At 44.1% G+C, this 25,086-nt stretch overlaps 1 long non-coding RNA gene across 1 annotated transcript in view; it reads right to left on the reverse strand.

Moving 5' to 3' along the window:
• LOC309363599 overlaps window positions 1–24,006 on the reverse strand; it is a 184,481-nt gene extending 160,475 nt beyond the window's left edge. Inside the window, exons 1-3 of the long non-coding RNA XR_014165458.1 lie at window positions 22,845–24,006; window positions 19,188–19,267; window positions 17,988–18,306 (exon numbers count right to left, since the gene is read on the reverse strand). This is a non-coding gene — a long non-coding RNA (uncharacterized lncRNA). The remainder of the gene's footprint in view (window positions 1–17,987; window positions 18,307–19,187; window positions 19,268–22,844) is intronic.
• Between the last annotated feature and the right edge of the window lie 1,080 nt (window positions 24,007–25,086).

Genomic DNA, 25,086 nt, shown 5'->3' on the forward strand with positions numbered 1-25,086 from the left:
TCGTGCTCATAGCAAAAAGAAAACGCTGCGGGGGAGGCAATCCCTTTTTAGCAATTGGGTCAGGAACTGTAATCACCTGTATATTGGAATTAAAGTCCTAATTCTGTTCTTAACTAGAGCATTGCTGTTGCTAGATGTGTTGTACAGGCAGATGAGCCTTAACACTCTCAGCGATGCCGTACAGTGGCATTCCTGCATATGAATGCATATAGATCTGCCAGCTTCAAAAGAGCAATATAGATTTGACATCTGATATGCAAATGAAGTTGCAATCCTGTCATTTCCTCCGGTTCTGTCATTACAGAGCAGCACGATCAAAAAAAATGAAGAAGAAGGGAAGTTGGGGGAGGGAAAGGACTGTGCCCACTTCAAAGAGAAATGTTAACAGTTCTGGTGAGCTAATACTATTGCTGATAAGGAAGCGAACTTCATTATTCCATCGTAGTTCCCATTTCCATAGCCTGTTTCTGTTTACTTTTAGGTAAACACATTCTATTCCCCCATCACCACCAATGTTTTCCCCCTTTCTTTCTTTTTTTAAAAAAAGCCAACAGTTTTATTTTTTTAGGGATATATGTTTATTGGAGATAAGCTGTCTTTTTTTTTGTCTTTTTCAAAATGTCCAGAATGCACTAATTGTATTGGGGGGACGACAATCCACTCTGCCTGAACAATCAACGTGCAACATTCCACACAAACCACTTTGTTGCTTATTGCTCCTTTGATGATCCTTCTTTCAACTTTACCTCCCTCCCTCCTCTCTTTTTGGTGTGTGCAATTGTCTCTATTTTTAACAGCTACAGATCTAGCCCTGGTAGACAATACGCTAAGAAACGTTTCCTCCCTGCATGCTTTAGACAAATAATACAATCTCAATCGAAAGCAATGGAAGGATCATTCCTGCCTTGTGGGCATTCTGTATTTTAATCTACCAAGAAGTTTGGGTTAGTGTTTTTTTCTTCTTTCTTTCTTTCTTCTCCTTCTTCTTTTGCTTTCCATAAAGTAATTCCAAACTGTAAGCCACAGACTGACCTAACTACTTATTAAAAATGCTAATATGCTTTTGTGCTTTGATGTCTGGTGAACAATAAAAGGGAGAGCGCTACTCTGGGACACTCTAATCCTTTATTTGTCACTAAGTTATGACACCCAGCAGAGCTGTGTGACAGTCCAAATCAATCATTCCCTGCGCACTGCAGGCCTTCTCTGCCTCCTGCAGAGCCTATGCAGTTTAATTAGCTATTTTTTTTTCCACACTAGCATAATGTACATCTGCAGCTTCAGCAAGAAAAAAAAGAGAGAGAAAAGAACGGAGGATATTTCACCAGGATGTAGCTCTTAAAAAAAAAAAGTTCAGTCTTTTCTGAGAGAGAAAGTCTGTAAGAAGAAACACCACAATCCTTTGTGATTTTATTTTATTTTTTACTTCAGAGGAGATTGCAGTGGAGATCTACTGGACTGAGTGCTCTACACTGTTAAATGTACATCTAATTTAATGTTCTTTAAAACCCACACAAAGACCTTTTCAGCTAAAATGCAGCATTTTAAAAGCTTGTTCTTTCATAATGGTCAGTCGTTTCATTTGTGTGTGTGCATTCACATGCATGTGATTGCTTGATCATGTTCCTTCCAGGACTGCTTCTGTATATTTAAAGCAAAAAATGTATTCAATGGTATATTATTATTATTTTTAAGTTCCCTTTGGTGATTAGCTATCTCTGCCTCCTCTGCTGGAATTAGCCTTTGCTAAAACCATCAAAGTCAAGAGAAGATTGGTGATCTACACCAGACTAGGCATCTGGTCCCCTGTACCCGTTAATTTGAATATTCATGGTGTGGCACTGGGCCTGTGACAAAGGAACACCCCTTTAACAAAGCACTGAAATCAAACACCACAGGACCAGCAGTGGAGAAGAATGTGTGTGTGGGACCTTCCATGCTGCCAGCCTGAGACACCAAACAATGGTTGGTCTTGGATCAGAAGTTCTTTAACAAATGAGATCACATCATCTTTGGGGAGACAGGGATCCTCCGGCAGTGCAAACATGCCTTGGTTCTACCACATTGCTCTGCAAGTCTACAAAGACTTTAGAGGCCACCTTCAAAGGTGCTTAGGCCCCAAGACTCAAGCCACTGATTGTGGCCATCTTGCCCTTGTGAAGACGTAAGGCGACTTATGCAGAGAGGATGAAAGTTAAATACCTTCCGAATGAAAACCAATATTGACATGGCCATTGGGAAGTCCACACTAGTCTGATGTAGCAGAATTTCTCATGTCTATTTAGGAAGTTGTAGCTTTTAAGATGTTGGCATTGTAGCTGTATTTTTGGGCCCCAAAATCCTGAAATATAGTAGTACTTCAGGTTACATACGCTTCAGGTTACATACGTTTCAGGTTACAGACTCTGCTAACCCAGAAATATTACCTTGGGTTAAGAACTTTGCTTCAGGATGAGAACAGAAATTGTGCAGCGGCAGCAGGATACCCTATTAGCTAAAGTGGTCCTTCAGGTTAAGAACAGTTTCAGTTTAAGAACAGACCTCCAGAACGAATTAAGTTCTTAACCCGAGGTATCACTGTAACATGCTAAATTCACATCTTGGAGCTAAAGGTAAAAGGTAAGGGACCCCTGGACGGTTAAGTCCAATCAAAGGTGACTATGGGATTGTGGCGCTCATCTTGCTTTCAGGCCAAGGGAGCTGGTGTTTGTCCACAGACAGCTTTCTGGGTCATGTGGCCAGCATGACTAAACCGCTACTGGCACAACGGAACACGGTGACAGAAACCAGAGCGCATGGAAAAACTGTTTACCTTCCTGACACAGCGGTACCTATTTATCTACTGGCACTGGTGTGCTTTGGAACTGCTAGGTTGGCAGAAGCTGGGACAGAGCAATGGGAGATCACTCCATCGCGGTATCATCAGGTGTAGACAACTGAGAATTTGGTGATGTTTCCCAGTAGAGGTGCATATTAGTTCTGAGACAGTCTCTTATGAGCAAAGGATCTGCTTTTTGTCCAGATTCATTTTCCTTTCTTATTGTTAATACTTTAAGCTTTGTCCAATTAGGAACTAGGAGTGACCGACCTAGTTCCAGGACAAAGTTCTTGCCTTCTTACACCGGGTATCATTTCTGGCAGTAGAATAATAAAAGTAGAACGCAGAGTTTTACTTCAAACATGGCATCACAGACAGTTGTCTTTCTATGAAAACATGCATATGGATTGACTTCCACAATCATTTTTTAACATAATGGTTACCTGGTGAAATTAATATGAGTTGATGCTGAGGGAGACGAAGAACAGTCCCATTGTGAAGTCTCTCAATGGCTGCCACGTTCCTCACTCAGCACCCCCTGGATCAATCCATGTTTCAAATAGATAGTAAGAGACAGTAGGTAGAACTCAACATGGCGCTAAGTGTATGGAGAGAGGTGCACTTGTGCAACAAGACCTCTCTCCTGTCTCCCCCCTGCATGGGGGGAGGGGAGGAAAGTCCCATTGCATGAGAGGACCTCATTCCATTCATGCATACCTGTTATCTTTTCTGTTTTGTATACTTTTTGCTTTATTTCCTTCTTACGCCCACTTATCCTCTTTATATATATTTGTATACGTATTTTCTGCAACACAATGCCACAATATTTTTATTTAGATCATAATGACAATGTAAATGTGGCATTATACACCCCTGAGACAACACAGGATAAAGAGTTTGCTGTCTCTGCTCTGTTGGAGAAGCCATAGTATGGTGGGGACACTGTTTCACGTGTGGTGAGTCTGCCCCAGAGTTCAAAGCTTTGCATTGGAAATCTATGAAGCAAATTTGGGCATCGCTAACACTATTTTCTTCCCTGAGGTAGTGTTAGCACTGCTTTTTATATCAAGAAATGTACACATACAGTGGAACCTTGGTTCTTGAACGTCTCCGTTGACTAACATTTCGGAACTCGAATGCCGAAAACCCAGAAGTAAATGCTTCCGTTTTCAAACACGCCTCAAAAGTCAAACAGCTTCCGCTGTGTGTTTTCATTTTTTTTCAATTGAACTTTCCAACAACCCTTTGAGCCTCGGTATTCAAACATTTTGGAAGTCCACTATATAAGGAGGCTGTCCATTTTCATCTAGTTGTGGCCAGGTTGGGAGTGGCCAAGACTGAGAAACAGAATCTCACTTCTCCATATAAGATTGGGTCACTGCGGCATGAATAATTCTGCTACTGAAGATATTGAGCCCTCATAGCAGGCTGGTGGGGGGACTTTGTGGGGTTCTTGTACCCATTCTTACAATCTGGTTGATGTCTTCAGGCCATTGGCACTCCTTTCGGAAAGACTTGTGGAAACAATGGGGAGAATGCGATACCAGTGAGAATCTGCACGTGTCCAACCTGATCCCTCTGCAAATTGTACTGTCATGTAAATGTCATGGAAATGTTGTGTGCTTATCATTGCATATGTTGCATAGTCAAAAGAAACCAACCATTCAAAAAGTTGGCTTCAGACAAGCCTCTGAGGGCTTTCCACGGATGAGGTTCAGCCAGTGATACCAAAGGCCCTTACTTAGGGTAAGAAGTGCTGCTACAAGGAGTAAAGTAGAACAATGCCTCCCCTCTAAACAAAAAAACCTCATTCCCCTTTGACTGCAACTGGTAGAACAGCATAAATGGTGCAAGTGAATGATTGCAACTGGAATTCTGGACTGTTCAGCTATGACATAAAACAGGATGAAGCAAACTGCTTCAGGCAACACCATAGTGGGAAGACATTTCAAAGCAGAAACTGGTGTTGGGGTTGGTGCAGATTGACTTTCTTATAGTGTTGGCCCCAGCAAGCAGGGGTGTGTATGTGTGTATGTTTGTGTGTGTGTCTCTGTGTGTGTCATTTAGGCTTCCTCCATGCAGCAACATGGCTGGTACTGTTGTCACTGCAGCTCCCCAAACAAGCAACTGCTTTATCTCATATATGCAAGCTGGTAGGGACACAATGCAACAAAGCTTGTTCTTCCTTCACCTGTTTTCCCTTTGCTTCCTCTTGCTTATCAAATACGTTTCTGGAGCCACTAGTTTGTTTATTTACTCAACGAATTTTTCACCTCATTCTTCAGCCTAAAAAGACCCCCAGAGAGGCTTTCAGTGTTCAATCATAAGAAGACCTGCTGCCCTCAACGTTAAAAGACATGATGCAAAAGAAAAGATGGCTGAGAGGGGAAGGAGAGAAAGCAAACAGGCACCAACAAAGTCATTCTAAGTGTTCCTTCTAGTAGGGTAGGGAAAAGAAAGTTCTCAGAAGTCGCTTCACTTAGGTTGGATGGATGAGGACAGTTCTCTCTCTTCCTTGCCACAGTGTTCTTCCTGGGAGGCAAGGAAAGCAGCACCCCATTGGTTCTTGGTTCCCTAGCCAATGGCAGAGGTCCTAGTCTGCCCTAGACTAAGGTTACCAGACGTCCTCTTTTCCCAGGGACAGTCCCCAGATTTACAAATCAGTCCCCATACAAAATCCTATCATTCCTACTGAAGTTCAACAGTGTCCCCGGATTCGTTGAAAAAAAAATCTGGTAACCTTACCCTAGACTGCCTCCTGTAACTGGGGACATGGGCCAAGATGAATCAACGGTGGAAGCAAACTTGGACAACCCTTCAATTAGAGGACTGTGCTCAAAAGCCTTTCTTTTAGAGAAATGTCCCCTATAAAGTAGGGCACATGGCCACCCCACCCCAAAGCAGCCTTGAAAGGCAGCCCCACAGGTCCTTTGCATACTCTCCAACATTTCTCCAATGAAAATAGGGACATCCTATTCCACAAGGGATGCGGGTGGCACTGTGGGTTAAACCACAGAGCCTAGTGCTTGACGATCAGAAGGTTGGCGGTTCGAATCCCCGTGACAGGGTGAGCTCCCGTTGCTCGCTCCCTGCTCCTGCCAACCTAGAAGTTCGAAAGCAGGAAGTGCAAGTAGATAAATAGGTACCGCTCCGGCGGAAAGGTAAATGGCGTTTCCGTACGCTGCTCTGGTTCGCCAGAAGCGGCTTAGTCATGCTGGCCACATGACCCAGAAGCTGTACGCCAGCTCCCTCGGCCAGTAAAGCGAGATGAGCACTGCAACCCCAGAGTCATCCGCGAATGGACCTAATGGTCAGGGGTCCCTTTACTTTTACCTATTCCATAATAATAATAATTTTATTATTTATACCCCGCCCAACTGACTGGGGTGTCTCAGTCACTCTAGGCAGACTCCAACGTTTATAAATACATAATTAAACATCACACATTCAAAACACTTCCCGATATAGGGCTGCCTTCAAATGTCTTCTAAAGCTTAACTCCTTGGCTCTGGGGTCACATAACTCCAGTGCTTTTTTTCTGGCGCTACGCTGAACCCGAAACATTTTGTGAATATAAGATTGGCCTCACTGAGGGGCAGTATTTCAATATGAGTAGGAAAATGAGAGTACCCCCCTTTTTTTAGAAAAAAAGCATTGCATAACTCCATAGCCTCCAACATTTCTCTGATGAAAATAGGGACATCCTAAGGGAAAGCGGGATGTTCCAGGATCAAATAAGAAACTGGGACGGCTTCTGTAAATCCGGGACTGTCCCTGGAAAAGAGGGACATTTGGAGGATCTGCATTTGTTGTTATTCTGAAGAAGAAGAGGAGGAGGAGGAAGAAGAAGAAGAAGGAGGAGGAGGAGAAGAAGGTGGTGATAAAACCACCAGATCGTATCTCACTTGTCCCCAGTGGCGTAGCATGGGTTGTCAGCACCCGGGGCAAGGCAAGTAATTTGCGTCCCCTAACCCATGGATTTGCGCCCCCTAACCCGTGGATTTGCGCCCCTAACCCCCAGATGTTGCGCCCAGTGCGGCCGCCCCCCCTGCACCCCCCACGCTACGCCACTGCTTGTCTCCCACCTCCCAGGCCCCCAGTGGCTGCAGAGGGAGAAATACTGATGAAATGGCGGCTCTGCAACTTGGACGATGCAATTAACTCCTGGTGCTTGCTTGGCGTTATCAAGTGCTGACAGAGCCACAAGCAGAATCCGTGCCCCATCCAGATACAGAACTGGAAGTTTTATGTGTTTTGCCAACAAGGATTAAAGAGCAAAGGCGACAAGACTTGTCATGCTAATAATAAGCACTTGAGGGAAACCGTTGATGTGTCTGCAAAGAGCAAAGTCAGAAAGAAGGGTGTGTGGAAGGGGGGGGGAGTTGGAGAGAGGAAACTGGCTCAAAAACAATCAAGAATTTACTTTTCATTCTCCTCCCAGACACTATCCAAAACACACTCTGTGCCTGCTTTTATAAAAACAGATGCAGAGAAAGGAAACATGAAATGCCTTCTCGGTGAGGGGGGGGGGGTGGGATGGCAAGGAAATATATTGAAAAATATGCAGATAGCCACAGCTCTATTCATGTTTCTTTAAAAAAAAAATTAAACGGAGGTGGATTAAACAAACAAGCATGAATCTTTGCACCAGAATCCTTGTTTGCAAAGCCAGGCGCTGCTGGGGCTTTTGGCTTCTTACACTGTTTCTATTGTGAAGGTGGGAGCCCTGCAGAATGGCATCACTGCCGTCCAAATTGGGCACCATTGCTAAAAGCAGGTTGCTTCTCGAAGCCAAGAGAAACCCAACACTTTGATTGAAAAAATATTTCTGTGTGCAGAGGCTCTGGATCCAATAACCCCAGAGGCCAATTCATAGGTGTTTTTAGTGAAGCAGTAAAATAATCCCCAACTTAGAACTGCTCTGTTCAGTACTCCACACACACACCCTCTCTCTCACACACACACACATACACACAACAGTTTGTCCTCCTTGTCACCAGCATAATAGGAATATGAAGTACGGCAGCCTACAGCAGAAATGCAAGGCAATCTTAAGGTAAAGGTGAAGGACCCCTGACAGTTAAGTCCAGTCGCGAACGACTCTGGGGTTGCGGCGCTCATCTCGCTTTACAGGCCGAGGGAGCTGGCGTTTGTCCGCAGACAGTTTTTCTGGGTCATGACTAAGCCGCTTCTGGTGAAACAGAACACTGACACCAGAACAGCATACAGAAACGTCGTTTACCTTCCCACCGGAGCAGTACCTATTTATCTACTTGCACTGGCGTGCTTTCGAACTGCTAGGTTGGCAGGAGCTGGGATTGAGCAATGGGAGCTCACCCCATTGCAGGGATTCGAACTGCCCATCTTTTGATCGGCAAGCCCAAGGCTCAGTGGTTTAGAGCACAGCACCACCCGCATCCCTGCAAGGCAATCAAACAGGTTTTAAGTTGTTCCCAGGTTGACAGAGAAGTATCACTGTCCCAACAATAGATTCACAAACTCCCCCTTTAGCACAGCTCAGAATCAAATCAATTATTTCACCCCCAATTTGTGACCCAGGCATATCATTCAAGCAACAGCTATTAGACACAGAGAGAAAAACCAAGCAGAACTTTTCTTTTGCTATGATGATAGCTCCTTTTTCATTGCCTAACGCAGGGTTTCCCAAACTTGGGTCTCCCACTGTTTTTGAACTACAGTTCCCATCATCCCTGACCACTGTACCTGCTAGCTAAGGATGATGGGAGTTGTAGTCCAAAAACAGCTGGTGACCCAAGTTTGGGAAACACTGAATGAGATGCTGCAAAAAGTGTGAGCCATGGACGTGTTCATGTGGGCCACACCAAAGAGGTAGAATGGCAGTGGAGGAGTCTGAAGTGGAGAAATGGCTGTTGGCCCATTCCCCCACTCCAGCTTTCCCCCTAAAAAGACCTCCCCCTAAGTGTTAGATAGATAGATGATAGATAATAGATGGATAGATAGATGATAGATAGATAGATGATAGATAGATAGATAGATAGATAGATAGAGATAGATAGATAGAAGAGATAGATAGATAGATAGATAGATAGATAGATAGATAGATAGATAGATGATAGATAGATGATAGATAGATGATAGATAGATAGATAGATAGATAGATAGATAGATAGATAGATAGATAGATAGATGATAGATAGATGATAGATAGATAGATAGATAGATAGATAGATGATAGATAGATGATAGATAGATATAGATGATAGATAGATAGATAGATAGATAGATAGATGATAGATAATAGATAGATAGATGATAGATAGATAGATAGATGATAGATAGATAGATAGATGATAGATAGATAGATAGATAGATAGATAGATAGATAGATAGATAGATAGATGATAGATAGATAGATAGATAGATATAGATAGATAGATAGATAGATAGATGATAGATAGATGATAGATAGATAGATGATAGATGATAGATAGATAGATAGATAGATAGATAGATAGATGATAGATAGATAGATAGATAGATAGATAGATAGATAGATAGATAGATAGATGATAGATAGATGATAGATAGATAGATAGATAGATAGATGATAGATGATAGATGATAGATGATGATAGATAGATAGATAGATAGATAGATAGATAGATAGATGATAGATAGATGATAGATAGATAGATATAGATAGATGATAGATAGATAGATAGATAGATAGATAGATAGATAGATGATAGATAGATAGAGATAGAGATAGATAGAGATAGAGATTTTCTATAAGTAACAAGAGTACATTCAGTGTCTCTATTTTCAAATTACAGTCTTTCATGCAGGTCAATAACAGTCAATTTGAGACGTTTTTCTTGTAAGCAATGTGAGGTTGAGGCAGTGGTGTACCGTGCATTGCCAGTGCCCAGGGCCACGGGAGGGAAACAGACAGAGTATGCATGTGCATCCAACTTACTAAGGAGATTGCAATCACCCAGGAGATTGCAGCCACAGAGAGAAAAGAAGAATTGCTCCATCGTCTGGAGAAGTCACTTCCTGGTTTACATGGAGAAGCTGTTTTCAATGGAGCCCAGTGGCAGAAGCACACAGCTATATTGAGGCAGCACCAAGTCTAGAAAGGAAGGTTAAGACTCAGATATATGAAGGCAAACGCCAACACCTTTTTCCCTAGTTAAATTCCATACCAGGCAATAATTCCTAATTCTGATTATAATAAATCTGATGTGATCATTTACCCCGTGGGTAGGCAAACTAACGCCCAGGGGCCGGATCCGGCCCAATCGCCTTCTAAATCTGGCCCGTGGATGGTCCGGGAATCAGTGTGTTTTTACATGAGTAGAATGTGTCCTTTTATTTAAAATGCATCTCTGGGTTATTTGTGGGGCCTGCCTGGTGTTTTTAACATGAGTAGAATGTGTGCTTTTATTTAAAATGCATCTCTGGCATATTTGTGAGGCATAGGAATTCGTTCATTATTTTTTTCCAAAATATAGTCCGGCCCACCACAAGGTCTGAGGGACAGTGGTCTGGCCCACTGCTGAAAAAGTTTGCTGACCCCTGATTACCCTAACCAAGATCTTGGGGTGTAATTACTCCCTTGCCATGCACTTTTCATTGTGGAAGGTCCACAGAAGACAACCTACATAGTTCTTCTAGGACAAGGATGGTTTACCTGTCACCCTCCTGATGTTGAACTCCAACTCCCATCAATTCCAGCCGTGTGGTCAAAAGTCAGGGACAATGGGAATTGTGGTCCAGCAACATCTGAAAGGCTAAATGTTGGCCAGCCCTGTTCTAAGTGTAATTTGCACAGTAATAAACAATTCCCCCAGTTTTCAGCCACTTACTATTTACAATTATCTATTAATTTCACCCAATGTTGTTTACAAAGTGGTTCCCGCTTGAAAAGGAACAGAATTAGGTTCTTTGCTGTAGGATGTAGCACCTGGCAATCTAGAGTTAATTGAACTTCTGGAACAGAAGGAGATGCTAAGAGAGGAATAGGACTCTTTCTTTGGATCAGGGATGGGGAACATGTACCCCACACTGATGTTTCCGGACTGCAAGTCCCATAATCTCAGACCATTGATCAAGCTTGCTAGGTCGGATGGCCAATGGAGTCCAATAGAATCTGGAGTGCCAAAGATTCCCCATATTGCAAAATGAATATAAGAGCAGCACAAAGGCAGGACAGATGATCCCATTTTCTGCTGAAGATTTTGCAGAAGCAAGACCCCTGTGAGTTTGATTGACAAAAGGCTGGTATATTTTCTGCCTTTGTGCAGCTGGCGCTTCCAGCAGACCTTATAACTGACCTTCAACCTGAGATCCAAACAAAGGGCCGTCCTCCTGTCCTTTTTGTGACTGAAGCCTTTGAAAGTCTCTAACTTCCTGGCACTTGAAAGACTTTCCAACAGGGAAGGTAGGGATGGAGCTTCTGCAAAGACTTCTATCAATGGGGAGGCCCCATCTTCAAAGCTTTTGTTCTACAGGGTGCTGGCATCCCTTCTGAGAGTTGCTAGTGCTGGAGGGGATTCCTTCTTGAAAATCCTTCAGATCACAGAGGGGGGAGTCCCGCTTTGAAGATTCTCACCAGAGTGGGGCCAAACCTCCTATTTTGCATTGCCTTTCAAAAGTATGGCGTGGGGGTGGGAAGAGAAGAAGGGAGAGGACTGGGTGGATTCGCTCTTTGCAAGGTATCTGGTTGTGCCAACCTGCACTCAAAGCAACAACAAGGCAACGAGTTCCTTGCCGAAGTCCCATGCCGCAAGTGGTGCATATGTTCAATTAACAGAGTTATGCCACCAGCAATTTAGATAGGCGTGTTAAGGATGAACTGAGGTCAAGCGTGTTTCAAATGGTATGTTTGCTCCATCAAGCCATGGCATGCTGCAGCGAGTGAGAATGCTTCCAGCAAGGAGTCTGCATTTTTCAAATGAAGTAATAAACAGCTCTTGTTATTAGTGGGATAATATTAGGTATTCCCTTCCCCCTGCAACACACACCAGGCTTTTGAGCTGCTTTAGGTGGTGGTGACGGTGACACATCATTAGGGCATTGTAGATGAGAAGTGAATCAGCGCCCTTGCTTTCTTTTTCTCCACTTCAAACATGCATTAGCTGCGTGGCATGGTGGTAAAACGCACCAGGGGCTGGCCTATGCCTTCAAGAAGCATCATATGGCTTTCTCTACCTCTTCACCTCAAAGTGAGGAGAACTGCAAATCCGAGCTGGCAAAAGTCTTCCCTGCTCAAAGAAATCAAGGAGAACAATAAGAAGGAGGGCTCAGGAATACAGCTCATTCCTTGTTCGGTTTCTGGCTTTTGCAAACTCTCAGGGATCAGGACTAGGAGGGAATCTGTGCCTGAGACCTTGGAGAGCTATTGCCACACCAGTCAAGAGATGAGAGGCAGCTTTGTATGAAAACTAATCTCATTCCCTCCCTGATGTGCTCCTTTTTGACACGGGCAAACAAATCACAAAATTGCTTTCACCCACCTGGCAGAGTCTGGGAATAACTATTCTGTGGTTGAATGTACCACTCAAGATAGGTGAGTTCTGCTGTGCTTTCTGGACCTTCTGTGACCTCAAGGACAATTCCTCACGGGATGCACTGAAAGGACTGCGGTGTCTATGTGGACAATCCACAGCAGAAACCTTGGGAACATGTAGCGTTATAGGGTAGTTACAGGTATAGACAAATCTGGACTGGTTTGTTTTGGAGGAACAAAAGGAATTGGGAAGGCAAAGATATATCGGTCTTTTTGCTGACAAAACAGACCTATTATAGGATCATATTTGCTCTAGCTAGTTTTCTAGTTGCAGTTTTGCCTGTTAAAAACAAATGGATGGATTCCATACGATGGCCTGCCAGCATGATTTACAACTGGGGGAGTGAACCTCAGCCAGCTGAGACCCTTCAGTCCTCTCTATGCAGCCCCTGCTCAGCACACCCCTTCTCCTTGGGCCACACCCCTCACCAGGCCTACTTTCCACCCTTTGGGGTGTTTGTGATTGGCTGGAATGTGTCCCTGTACTCCCACAATGCCTCTTGCTTGTCTGGGTGGAGACTAGTGTGTGAGTCCGAGTAGGAACTAGCCTCCTGTACGAAGGTAAAATTTGCACTCATTGCTCCAAACACACCACATGCCAAACACGCCATGCGATGCGGCCCCTGCAAGATTGTCCAAAAGGGAATGTGGCCCTCCGGCTGGAATAGGACTCCCCTCTCCTGATTTGGAACTATTAAAGAGGATTTAAAAATGCCAAATAGTGGGGGACCAATAGTGTAGGGTCTGCTCTGTTGCTGAAGCATTGGATTACCGTATTTGTCGCTCTATAAGATGCACCCGACCATAAGACGCACTTAGTTTTTAGAGGAGGAAAACAAGAAAAAAATATTCTGAATCAAACGTTGTTGAAGAGGCTTTGTGTGGCTATCCCCGAAGCCAGAACAGCAAGAGGGATTGCTGCGTGCACACATTTCCCCTTACTTTTTAGGAGGGGAAAAGTGCGTCTTATGGAGCGAAAAATACAGTAAATTTTTAAAGAGGAGAGGGGAAATTTTAAAGAGGAGAGGGGAAATTTTTAAAGAGGAGAGTGTTCAAATAGGCAGGGCTTACGCTCTGAAATGTTGTTATACTGTGCCCTGTTCCTGCCTAGGTCATAGCTCCTCCCTGAGGACAGCAAAATTTCGGAGGGCCACTAAAATTTAGAGTAGACTCAGCATTGGTCTTCCTTCTTTCCACCTCATGTGCTCCTGGGTGTTTTGGTTTTAATTGTTTTAACTGAAGGATTTTCATAGACAACAAGGGTACATACAACTTCTTTGTTCTAAATTCATTGAGTCCTTTCTACAGATCAGCTACATTCGGTGTGAGAGGCTGCTGTCGTCGACATTGTGAGGTAGGGTGGGGGAAGTAAATTAGGGAGCAGGGGGAGGAAGAAGGGTGAGGTAATGATTTTCAATCCTTTTGTTTAGTGTATGTGTAGAGTTTTGATGTCAGCATCAGGAGGATAGTTCTTTAGTTATCTATTTGTTTGTTTGTTTGTTTGTTTGTGCAGTGTGAGAAGTTTGGGAGGCTGGAGCATGGTTGGTTGCATTCACTTGTTGTTGTTGTTGTTGTTGTTGTTGTTGTTGTTGTTGACGATGATGATAAATTTATACCCCACCCATCTGGTTGGGTTTCCCCAGCCACTCTGGGCGACTTCCAGCAAAATATTAAAATACAATAATTCATCAAATATTAAAAGCTTCCCTAAACAGGGATACCTTCTGATTTCTTCTAAAAGTCAGATAGTTCTTTGACATCTGGTGGGAGGGCATTCCACAGGGCGGGCGCAACTACCGAAAAGGCCCTCTGCCTGGTTCCCTGTAACTTCACTTCTTGCAGTGAGGGAACCACCAGAAGGCCCTCAGCGCTGGACCTCAGTTTCTGGGCAGAATGATGGGTATACTGGGCTGAGGTTGTTTGAGGCTTTAAACTTTGAATTGTGCCAGGAAATATACTGGGAGCCAATGTAGGTATATTGAATTTATATACTGCCCTATACCCGGAGGTCTCAGGGCAGTTCACAGAAAAGATCACAATACATAAAATCAAAATAACACACACACCCCAAAAGAGCCACATTTCAAAAGGGTATGGGATGTCAATCAGGTCAACCAAAGACCTGGTTAAAAAGGAATGTTTTTCCTTGGCAAATTGCTCTTAAAAGAGAAATCAGGTTAAAGTTCTCAGGTCACTGAAGTCTACCCTTGCATGCTACAGTTCCATACGTTTGGCTGCAGACAGGCATATCCACACTGCTCTACTGCCTGCATTGCACAACTTTAGGGTGATGTACAGGATGAGCCTATCAGCCGGAAAATCCCCCAGAGCCACTTGGAAACATATTGGGTCCATCGGCCTCCAAGAATGGACCATCCCAATAGTTTCCCCCACCTCTCCAGAGTGGAAAGGGTCCTGAAAATCTAGATCTCAACAGGAAATGATCTGCCCATGACATGGGACTGGTGTCAATATCCCCCACTTTCAGATCACCCTCTCCCTGCCCAGTTGAGAAAACAAGGTCCAGAGTGGGGCCTGCTACATGCATTGGGCTGGTGACATCTTAGGACAGCCCCATGGTCATCATAAAGGTAAAGGTAAAGGTACCCCTGCCCGTACGGGCCAGTCTTGACAGACTCTGGGGTTGTGCGCCCATCTCACTTAAGAGGCCAGGGGCCAGCGCTGTCAGGAGACACTTCCGGGTCACATGGCCAGTGTGACATCGCTGCTCTGGCGAGCCAGAGCTGCACACGGAAACGCCGTTTACCTTCCCGCTGGTAAGCGGTCCCTATTTATCTACTTGCACCCGGAGGTACTTTTGAACTGCTAGGTTGGCAGGCGCTGGGACCGAGCAGCGGGAGCGCACCCCGCTGCAGGGATTCGAACCGCCGAACTTTCGATCAGCAAGTCCTAGGCGCTGAGGCTTTAACCCACAGCGCCACCTGTGTCCCATGGTCATCATAAGATCCCTTATTTCATCAGTGGAAGTTCTACCCATGGCAAAGCAGCCTAAAGTGTGGTGGGCATTTTCTACCATTGCCCTGCACTGTGGAAAGCCCTCCCCTCTGTCATATTTGAAGCATTGTCTATTTTAGTTGCTTCCCATGTCTTGTGAAGACATACGTAACTTTCTGCCCAGATTTTCCCTGACCCATAAGATCACACCCTTGTTTCTGAATTCCTCTTTTTATCTGTTCCTCTTTCCATCTGTTTTTATAATGTTATTTTACTTTCATTTGTGTGTGTGGTTTTATTGTCTTTGTGTTGTTTTTTGTATACTGTTTAGAGGTTAAAAAAAATATCAAGCTTTTCAGAAATCTTTTTGAATAAAGGTTCAATGGGACTTACTCTCAGGTGGGTGCACATAGGTTTGCTGCCTTAGTGAAGTTGGTACCACAAGATGGGACAAAGGCCACTGGCTTACAGTACAATATTTTGCATATTTATTCAGAAGGAAATCCCACTGTGTTCAATGTGCCTTGCTTCCAAGTAAGTGTACAGAGGAGGGCAGCCTCAGATGGCTTTTAAAAAAGGATTAGTCAAACTCATGAAAAATAGCTTCCAAGAAAGCACACTGCTATATGTAAGATGTAGGATTGGCACAAAGGATGGTGACTGGAATACTTTATTTTTTACACACCTAAGCAAACATTACATACCCTCCAACAACATTTCTCCAAAGAAAATAGGGACATCCTATTATACACAAGAAGGAGACCATTAGAAACCTCACGTTGCTGCCTCAGGGCCTGGTCTCTAAAGCCTCTGTGTACTGGAACATACAGTCGTACCTTGGTTCTCAAACAGAATGCGTTTCAGGAGTCCGTTCGACTCCCGGAAGCAATAAAAAAAACAAGGCGTGGCTTCTGATTATCGGACGCTGCAGAAGCTGTGCCAGATGTTCGGCTTCTGAAAATCGTTTAAAAACTGGAACACTCACTTCCAGGTTTCGATCGTTTGGGAGCCATTTTGTTCGGGAGCCAAGGCGTTTGAGATCCGAAGTATGCCTATACAGTGGTACCTTGGGTTAAGTATTTAATTCGTTCTGGAGGTCTGTTCTTAACCTGAAACTGTTCTTAACCTGAAGCACCACTTTAGCTAATGGGGCCTCCTGCTGCCGCTGCGCTGCCGCTGCACAATTTCTGTTCTCATCCTGAAGCAAAGTTCTTAACCCGAGGTACTATTTCTGGGTTAGTGGAGTCTGTAACCTGAAGCGTATGTAACCTGAAGTGTATGTAACCCGAGGTACCACTGTACATGAAACAAGGACTGAACTGAAATACTACAGTTTACACCAGGAGATGCAGTGGGAAAAGGCTTCCCTTTGTGTGTGATTCTTGGAGACACCTGGTTGGCCACTGTGGGAAACAGGACTGGAGCGACCATTGGTCTGATGTGGCAGAGCTCTTCTTATGTTTGTTCTTATGACCCTGACCTTAAAAGACAATGGCAAAACAAGCTGCCCTTTTGTTGGAGGCCTGGCTGCTGGGTATTATCCATACGACACAAGTCATCATGCCTTTTCAGCTGCCTCCTGGTCACACACCTGCTCCTCAAAGCCCCACAGCACAGGAGTCCTGTGTGTGTGTGTGCGCGCTCCACAGCCAAAGTGAAAACGCAAAGCCTGAGAGAAAGTGCAGGTCTGTTGTTCCTTTGTTCAAACACCGGTCATTTGTTGACTCAGGTGGCCATTGCGGCGGACGGCATTAGGACGAGGCAGGCATTGTCGCTCCGAACAAGTGTCCCTCCAAATAACCGCTGCTCTGGGTTTTTGATACCTGGAGTGAGGATGCACATGCCAGGGAAGAATGTATCAAAAACATGCCGCTGACTCAACATCAGAGGGAACCTCAAAGGGAGAATGAACTAGAACAAAGAACAAAAACATTACAGAAGTGCCACACTGGAGGAGGAAAAAGGAGGGGGGGGGACACACAAAAAAACACCACCCCTCTGTACTAACAACAGGAACAAGGTCAGCCATAAAAACCAGAAGAAAAGAGGGAAGTCTCCAGAAAGCATAACAAACGAACCACACAAAACATGCCAGCCATATTCCTACTGATCCCCCTCCACACACAATATAAGCTCCCATTACAAGGTTTTGTTTTGGTTTCGGAGAAAGAAAACGCAGAGGGGACGAGTTCTAAGAAGGGAGCTTAGGGACAGTGTGGTCGTGGGTGGCATGGGCAAGCGATTCCTGCCTTGCAGGGGGTTGGTTGGGCAAGACGGTCCTTCAAACGCCACAATTCTATGGGATGGCATCAGAAGAAATAAAAACCAAAAAGAAGAGAATAGACATGCAAGACAGGGAGCTCAATGAGGTGCTACCACTCTAGGATCTCCAGAGCCCTTGGGCAAGGGGCCCAACTGGCCCCCTTGTTAGTGGGACACAACTGGGTTCTGAGCACTCTTCAAAGTGTTGGTGCTGACCTTTAAAGCCCTAAATGGCCTTGGCCCATTATACCTGAAGGAGCATCTCCACCCTCACCATTCAGCCCGGACACTGAGATCCAGCTCTGAGGGCCTTCTGGTGGTTCCCTCACCGTGAGAAGCGAAGTTACAGGAAACCAGGCAGAGGGCCTTCTCGGTAGTGTTGCCCGCCCTGTGGAACACTCTCCCATCAGATGTCAAGGAAATAAACAGCTACCTGACTTTTAGAAGACATCTGAAGGCAGCCCTGTTTAGGGAATTTTTTAATGTTGGATGTTTTATTGTTTTTTAAATATTTTGTTGGAAGCCACCCAGAGTGGCTGGGGAAACCCAGTTGGATGGGCAAGGTATAAATAATAAATTGTTGTTGTTGTTGTTACCAAGCCAACCCTGGTCACCAGTGCTGCCTCTAGTGCTCAAAGAGACCATCACCTCGGGAGATAAATAACTGGGAGACTTTCTACTCTTCTCTCTCTTTTCACCCTTTCTCACCTTCCCTTTCCTGAAAGGAAGACAAAAGAGAAGAAGCCTAGGTCAGGGGACTCGGATTTCTTTCTTTCTTTCTTTCTTTCTTTCTTTCTTTCTTTCTTTCTTTCTTTCTTTCTTTCTTTCTTTCTCTTATTTATTTAAATTATTTTATTATACAGTCTAAAATATTGTTCATGGTGATAAAGCCCCTGATTGGAAGAGAATGTTCAGCTGCTCCTGCAAGTAAAAGGTTTGCAATCCAACTTCTGCGAGGGAAGCGAAAATTGTCTGCTTGGTTGGGATCAAAATCTCACATAACAGGAGGCTGAGGGCCTGGAAGAGGGGCCAGGAAATAGGGGAGATAAAGGACAAGGATCCCAAAGGCAAGGGTGGTGGTGGTGAGGTCAGGATGAAGGAAGGGTGAAGAGTTAAGAGACACTGGTGTGCCACATGTTCCTGTCACAAAATTATATTCTGGAACTGGGTCCAGTTTATCATTGTTTTTATAGGCAGCATTTGATTTAAGGTTAAGGCTACTCCAGTAACATGTGCAAGAGACTGAAATATGGCAAAGCACCTCCATCTGCATAGCCTTTGCACAAGACAAAGCTTTGTTGTGTTCCGTCAGATTCCTCTCCAAGAGAAGGGGAGTCTTCTGCCCCCACGCCAGAAGTATTTGTTTACAGGATCGGGCCCCGCCATTTCATTTTAAAGCAGGCCCCCTTCCTTTATTTATTCCTTTATTTATCTCAGCCCCCTTGCCTGTGAAGTTATGCTTGTTAGTGAAAGGTGAAAGGCTTTTTTGATATCTAAAGCCAATGTTACAATGAGCTTTTCTCCCCATGAGAGCACCTGGTTCTCATGTTTAATGAGTAAACACAGGAAAACAGAGACTTGAAGGCTGATTGTTCTCACCATCATTACTTCTGAACCTGACATTAAAGAGAAGTAAAAGACAACGGCACAGCAGTTCTTTGTTTTTTCCACCACACTTCCTTAAACAAAACAAAACAAAATCTGTAATGAGACGCATTTGAAGTCTTACTTGGGGGACAATCTTCTAGATTATAATTGATAATTTTTCCAAAGCAGTATTTTTTTGCGGGGGGGGGAGGGTACAGATTGTGTAATAATAATTACTTGTTTCTTTTGAGGGGATAAATAAAATATGAATAATGTAATTACTCCCTAACAAAATGTGGAGAGCTGGTTCCCCACTGCTCCATCGACTGCAGCGAGCAAAGAGACAGGATTTCAGGAGCCGATTTCCAAGTGGAGGATGACATGCTACAATTCCTCCCCACTTACACGTGCCACATTTTGCCAGCAGAATCATCCGCATTAAAGGAAGAGATTCTTTATTTATGCAAACTCCCTCCTCCCCAATTAATTCTTCTTAAAAAGAAACAAATTGCCAGTCACATAAGTTAGAGTGGTGACGAGCAGAGAGAAGAGTCATTTGGGGGAGGGAAAAAAAAGATTATTATACAAATTCTGGGGAGAGACGTCTTCCAACCAACTGATGTTTTACTGGCTGACCAGTGAAACTATTGTTCAGCCAGTATTGGGATATGAAGATAAGTAGAGCCTGCTGGATGAAGCCAATGGGCCATCAGATGAGTCGTTCTGCTCCCAAAATCCAGATTTGGCTCTGCTCTGCTCATGGGCTACTATTTCCTTCGTTGGAACATAGGACACTGGCTGATACTGAGGCAGCCCTGAGGACCACCTAGCTACGGATTGTCTGCACCAGGGTTTCCCAAACTTGAGCCTCCAGCTGTTTTCAGACTGCAGTTCCCATCATCCCTGACCACTGGTCCTGCTAGCTATGGATGATGGGAGTTGTAGTCCGAAAACCACAAGCGACCCAAGTTTGGGAAACCCTGGTCTACACTGAGTGGCAGTGCCTTCTGCAGGGTTTCAGGCAGGGTTCTCTCCCAGCCCTAGGGATTGAACCTGAGACATTCTGCATGCAGTGCATATGCTCCATTATAGAGCCACCTTCCTTGCTATTGGCATTGCCCCCAGCCTACTGGGCTGAGCCCAGGCTTTGTGTCTGACATACCAAGTTCTTCTCTTGCTCCACCTGCCTCCATTCTGCCCCTGCTATTGAAGGCCTTCTCCATGTTAGAGGAAGGTATATCCAGATAGACCGTGCAGTTGTTTGTGGAAGATATTTTAATGCCCACCTGATTTAGGTATTGCCCACTTTCCTTTCCTCTATGCACAGTGGAGAAGATCCCTCCTTCTGACTCACTAGGTAGGTCTTCCCTACCTCCAACACCTCTAGAAAGATGTGTAACATCCAGCACATTAAGGGAACGTAGAGGCATATTGTATCTTGCAGGTTCCCTCACTGCGAGAAGCCAAGTTACAGGGAACAAGGCAGAGGGCCTTCTCGGTAGTGGCACCTGCCCTGTGGAACGCCCTCCCACCAGATGTCAAAGAGAAAAACAACTACTGTACCAGACTTTTAGAAGAGATCTGAAGGCATTTTTAAATGTTTGATGTTTTATTGTATTTTTAATATTTTGTTGGAAGCTGCCCAGAGTGGCTGGGGAAACCCAGCCAGATGGGCAGAGTATAAATAATAAATGATGATGATGATGATGATGATGAAATCTAAATGCCTATATCCTCTCATTCATTGTTTAGCTGATGCCACACACGTAATCAGAAGGAAGTTTGAGGTTGCAGGATCTGTTTCCCATCTCCAGTGGATAATGAAGTGGACAGCTAATACACAGTTCCCGTGTATGCAATCCAGATATGATAGTTCACTTCCTATACATACATTTGCGTTCTCTCTCTCTCATAGGTCTGGTTCAAATGTAATAATCTTGGGCTACAATCCTGTGCACACATGTCTGGAAATAAGTTCTACTGCACTCAGTGGGACTTACTTTTGAATTAGTATGTACAGGATTGCATTGTCAGTCTAATAAATTGTGGTTTATTAGACCAAGAATGAATGTTGGGCCCATATATACTCCCTTCTTCCCTTCCTTCTCTCTCATGCCATAAAGAACACCAGGGTTTGTTAAAACACAGCTGAACCAAGAAACAGTGGTTTAACCAGCATCTAATCCTGGTTATTTATATAAAAAAAAGTTTTATAAATAATGTTAGATGTGCCAAAACGGGAAGAGAGATGTGACAATGGAGTGTGTGGCCAGAGGGCATATTTTCTTTCCAATGAATCAAGACGCAACTGCACTTCGAATACTGTGCACAGTTTTGGTTGCAACACAAAAAAAGATGAAAATATGCCCCCCAAAAGCAAACAAAATGATCACGAGACTGGAGTGACTCACTTTAGAGAGAAGGTGAATAAAGAGGTGTGTGATAGAGGTGTTTAAAAACATAATACTAGAACCCATCTGACGAAACTGAATGTTGGAACAGTCAGACAGACTTCTTCACATAGTTAAACTATGGGATTTGTTACCATAAAATGCCATTATGCTTGCTAGCTTAGATGGCTTCCCAGAGGGATTAAAGAAATCCATGGTGAAGAAAGCTACCAGAGAAACATGAGGGGAAGAGTGCTATCGTCCTCATGCCTCCATGGGCATCTGGTTGGACACTGCAGAAACAAAATGCTGCCCTTGATCAGCCTCTGGTCTGATCCAGCAGAATTCTTACCATGTTCTAAAGAGAATTCCCTTTAGCCAGTTCACATAGATCCACTCCATGAACATTCAAATATGCCTTCCAGAGTATTTCGCTCAGGAACATAAGTTGTTGTTGTTTTTTAAAAAACCACATTCCTGGGAACAGCAGCATAAAAATGTAAAGACTTTAGAAGACTTCCAGCCACTTTTTTCTTTCCTTAATTTTGTAAACTTTCTTTATCAATATTTAATGGCATTTTGATATTTGCTGTTTGGTAAAAGCTATTCTTTAAAAACCACAACTGCAGTGTCAATTTTTCATGTGGAAAGAAGACCCTCAGTGGCTTTATTTTCATCTTCAAAATATGGGGGGCGGGGGACAGGCAGGAATCAAAATGAAACGGAATAGACTTCTTCTAACTGTCATGCAAAATACATTTAGCATGGCCATTGATCAGGTCTTTTGCTTCTTCATGGGGCATCTCTACATTTTAGCTTTTCCAACAACAGTTAGGCATTGTGTGCTTTGTTTTGTCCAGACTCTCCAGAGGGTCTTCTGCTCTCTTTCTCTGAATTTTCTTTAATGGTCATGATCAAAATGCAAAATATACACAGCATAGGCTGCCCACACTTTGCAACCTGTACACCTAGCTGTTCTGACTGTGCCAACCATGTGCTTGAGGGGAATGGGGTCCTGAATACAATATATCCCCACCACACACACAACTGAGGAGAGGAAGAAAACTCGGTCCTTTTACCCAGAATTGATTCTGCCACAGCTAACAGTGCACAGTACTTGCTAGACAAGCAATCTGTTTGGACAAAGTCAATAGCATCCACCTGGCATATACTCCTTAGAAAACTGACAAAGAAATAGCAAGCATATCACAGTCCAGGGGAGGAAGCCCATGGCCTGGCCTCTGCAGCCATTTGTATTGATCTGTCACCCTCCTCTCACAGTTGGCACCTCTGTTTGAAGGTGCTGCTTCTTTTTCTGTCAAAACATCACCAGTAGAAGGTTTTCGAGGAAACATGGAGGATCATTGAGCCACTCTAGATCCTTCTAACAGTGTCCCTTTTACTGATTTTTAAGATGTGGCCACCATCTTGTGTTATACCATGCCGCCACAGCAGCCATTTTGTTTTTTGCCAGGTCCAGGTGGCAGCCATTTTGTGACTGGCACCCATAGCCCTTTTTCAAAACTTCCAAAGAGGTTGGCAATCCCTAACTTAATACCAGATCCGACACATGGCATTTGTACCAGCAAACCAAATCTATGCTTCCAGTATGCACTTACATTTTTTTTCTCCACAGTTACAAATGTGTCCGAAGCCATGAATAAAGTCACTAATGCCTAAGTTTATCAGTCCAGAAATTAAGGGAAGAATGAAGACTAGGAACAGGCCTCTAGAAGGGCAGGTGGATCACAAAAGATTGTAGAGGACCTGTTAATTTGGGGGAGGAGGGTAGATGGGCATAGGAAGAATTCACAAGGAAGAACTTCTACCAATTTACGTATTTCAAATTGATCCTCCTTTGCTCACATTTCTTTATAGATATGAAAAGATACTGTAAATAAATAAAATATGTTATCTTTTTTTCATCCCTCTGCTGCCAATCATATGATAAAAGGAGCCATTATTTTACGACCCCTGTGGTTGTCTGTCTGTCTGTCACAATGAACTCAAGAACAACAGACATCTCTGTGTCGCTTCTAATTGGTGCACCTACTGCGTTGTCTTCTGAAGGATCCAGTGTTGATTTCTTGCAAATACTTCATTTTCCAACAGGTTGTTTCTGGGCTTACAACAGAATGCAAGGGTGTCCTTCGGGACAAGATGGCCCAGTTCTGTCTTCTGGAATACTGTCTGCTGTGCTTTCCCCTCCAGGCTACCAATGGCAATGCCAGCATGGCTTGACATACCCGCCAATGTGGCCTCCTAGTTACACAGGGAACTGCAAACATTCAGCTGAACCAATCAGTTTAATCAGGGCAACAGGATTATCCGATTTTGCAATGTACAATGGTGGAAAAACTAAAGAGAATAGCTATTCCCCCTTGTCCATGGGTGATAGCCGATGCCCTCTGTGTGTAAGCAGATTGGGCTTCCACTGGTGCAACGGGATGTTCCTCCCACCTCGAAGCTCCCCACACTCTCTCAAAAAATCTCTGCTGGAGGGTTGGGGGGAACCCTCTGGATCAGATCTGGAGGGAGCATTGGGGTCTGCAAAGACGAGGGATAGAAGGTGAGTCCCTGTTGCATGAGCAGAAGTCTGTAGGAATATGGACTCGGCGACATTAGTAAAGAAAAAGCGCTTTATGTGTGTTATAATGCTATGACACCAGATGGCGCTGTGGAGTCCCGTCTTTGGCCAATGTGATTTCCCTCTATGAAGTTGGCAGTGTGTTTTCCCAAAATGCTTTTTTGGGTGTGTCCAGCCTAAATAAACCACAGCCTAAATAAACCACAGGATCAGAGCATATAATCCAGTAAGCAAAATGTTCCACCCAGCATTGACGGAGCATGCATTGGGTTCCATGATCACTGCAGATGGTGACAGCAGTCACGAAATTAAAATACGCCTGCTTCTTGGGAGAAAAGCAATGACAAACCTAGACAGCATCTTAAAAAGCAGAGACATCACCTTGCCAACAAAGGTCCGTATAGTTAAAGCTATGGTTTTCCCAGTAGTGATGTATGGAAGTGAGAGCTGGACCATAAAGAAGGCTGATCACCAAAGAATTGATGCTTTTGAATTATGGTGCTGGAGGAGACTCTTGAGAGTCCCATGGACTGCAAGAAGAACAAACCCATCCATTCTTAAGGAAATCAGCCCTGAGTGCTCACTGGAAGGAGAGATCCTGAAGCTGAGGCTCCAGTACTTGGGCTACCTCATGAGAAGAGAAGACTCCCTGGAAAAGACCCTGATGTTGGGAAAGATTGAGGGCACAAGGAGCAGGGGACAACAGAGGACAAGATGGTTGGACAGTGTTCTCGAAGCTACCAGCATGAGTTTGACCAAATTGTGGGAGGCAGTGGAAGACAGGAGTGCCTAGCATGCTCTGGTCCATGGGGTCATGAAGAGTTGGACACGACTAAACGACTAAACAACAACAACAAAGGATATGGATCATTAGGTATAATGATCCTGGTAGATCAGAGGGAAGACCTACCTAGTCCTTCACCCTGTTTACACA

Source organism: Podarcis melisellensis (genome assembly GCF_964234715.1).
Source record: "Podarcis melisellensis genome assembly, chromosome: 2".
NCBI classification, from domain to species: domain Eukaryota; kingdom Metazoa; phylum Chordata; class Lepidosauria; order Squamata; family Lacertidae; genus Podarcis; species Podarcis melisellensis.